We start from the raw sequence: 2,258 nt of genomic DNA on the forward strand, positions 1-2,258 counted from the left end.
TTAATTGACCTTGGAAGGCTAGGGCCAAAATGTTGGCTTTCCTTGCAGCCCTCCTTTTTCTCTAATTTTGGTCTGCAGACTTAGGTTGTTAACCATCCAGAAGACAAGTTTATTGTTATTACCTTATAACTTAGGCTGCTAAGCTTAACCTCACTATCTGTCTGAATATCAAACATCTTAGGCCTAACATGGAACAGATATTTTTCATCAAGTATTGATATGTTAAACTTTAAGTCCTTACAGAATATGATGAAAAAAAACATTAAAAAATTGGAATATATTTTAAAAAATAGGCGTAAAGAATTATATACTTCTTATGTTTACATATAATTCCAAAAATCTAACCATATACAACCTTGAAGCAGGACAGTCCCACAATATTCCTTTTCCTGTCTTGCTTATTTACTTTTGACGCTATTAATTCATATATTTCAGCTGAGCTAGTGTCCTCTGCCTTTGTTCTGGGTGGGCATTGGGTTTTCTCCATATGTTTCTGCCTTTGATTCTTTACTGCAGATGCTATTAATTCAGGGATTTCTTTTTTCATATCCAATCCAAGTTCCTCTATACCTTTCTGCAGCTGTTTCTTTATTTCAGAAGCTGTTGATTCATTGCTTTCAGCTGTGTGATTCCCAATTTGTTCTGTGTTAGTGTCCTCTGCACTTGTTATTGGTGGGCTTATGATCTGAGATTGCATTTTGCTCCTTCTCCTTGTCATTTTGTATAGCAGTGTCTTCTGACCTTTGTTGCAGAGCTTTGGTGAAGTTATGACCTTAGCTTCTACTGAAATTTAGGTGCAGATCTACAAAGTTTGGATTTATCCAGCTATGCCTGGCTTGGGCCTGACTGCTGTGCTCAGCTCCTTCCTGCTGCCGCCCTTGGGGGTGAACCTGTTGTGCCCCTCTGGCAAGATGTTCTGCTCCTGAACTAGCTGGGTGGTTCTTTCCCCTACTGTCTCTGCAGGCATTGCAGCTGAAGGGTTTCACCCCAGGCCTGTATGTCAGGCCTGATCCAAGTCTGAAGGGGCAAGGTGGAATAAGAGGGAGAGGAAGCTTTCCCACACACTCACCAGTTCTGGGCTAGGGCTGGATGTGGTGGTCCCAAGAACTGGGCAGAAGTTCTCACTCACTGGGTGGGAATGTGGGGGACTGTGAAGTGATGTTGGGGGTCCCAAGGAGGTGGAAGAGGGTCTCACCCACGTTGCGCCTTGGCCTGAACCAGACAGGTCCTGCAGGCACAGGGTAGGCGGAAACTCTCCCACACACTCACCGGGCCTAGGCTATTGCTGGATCTGGGGGTCCCAAGAATGCGGAAGAAGTTATCACTTGGTGGGTGGGAGTGGGGTCTGTGGAGTGGTTGTGAGGTATCCCAAGTGGGTTGAAGAGGGTCTCACCCACGCTGCGCCTGGTCTTGGACCGTACAGTTCTCTCTGGTGCAGGGTAGCAGGAAGCTCTCCCACACACTCATAGGTCCTGGGCAAGCCTGGATCTGGGGGTCCTGAGAAAGTGGCAGAAGTTATCACTCGGCAGGCGGGGAGGGGGCGGTGTGGTGTGGAGTGGTGGTGGGGGTCTTAAGGGTGTGGAAGAGGGTCTTCACCCATGCTGCGCCTGGGCTTGGACCGCACAGGTCCCGCAGGTGCAGGATAGCAAAAGCTCTCCCACACACTCACCAGGCCTGGGCTAAGGCTGGATCTCTCATTTTTGTTGATAATGATCAAGGTCAGAAAACTGGGTTTCAGTGTGAGCATGATGTGTGTGCAGGACGCAGCCGCCAGGGGGCGATAAAAGCTTTCAACAGTGCTCAAGCCCTGGCCTTGAGTTGCCTGCAGAATCCCTGATGCGAACTCTGGAGATGAAGCCTACTGTGAAAGGAAAATCTTGCTCGATTTTGAGATCTTCCTGCCTCTCTCTCCCAGAGTGCTGGGGTTATATCCTGGGTATCTACATCAGTGATTCCTGGTGCTCAGTACACAAATCTTTCAACTCTTGGGTTAAGCTTACGCCTAAGTGGCTTATTCTTGTTGATGCCCTTGTCACATTGCTTCTTATTATGTTTCTCAGATAGCGCACTGCCAGTGCACAGCAATGCCGCTGATTGCTGTAGCTGATCATCTGTGACTTCCTTAAATTTGTTCATTGCTTCCAAGAGTTTTTTGTTAATGTCCCTGAGATAATTTACTTGCAAGGTCTTGTCATCCCTGAGCTGATATGGTTTCTGTTCTTCCATTCTAATTTACTTGATTGCTCTTTGTTTTTTTT

Source organism: Octodon degus, unplaced genomic scaffold, assembly GCF_000260255.1.
Source record: "Octodon degus isolate 3935 unplaced genomic scaffold, OctDeg1.0 scaffold00236, whole genome shotgun sequence".
Classification (NCBI taxonomy): domain Eukaryota; kingdom Metazoa; phylum Chordata; class Mammalia; order Rodentia; family Octodontidae; genus Octodon; species Octodon degus.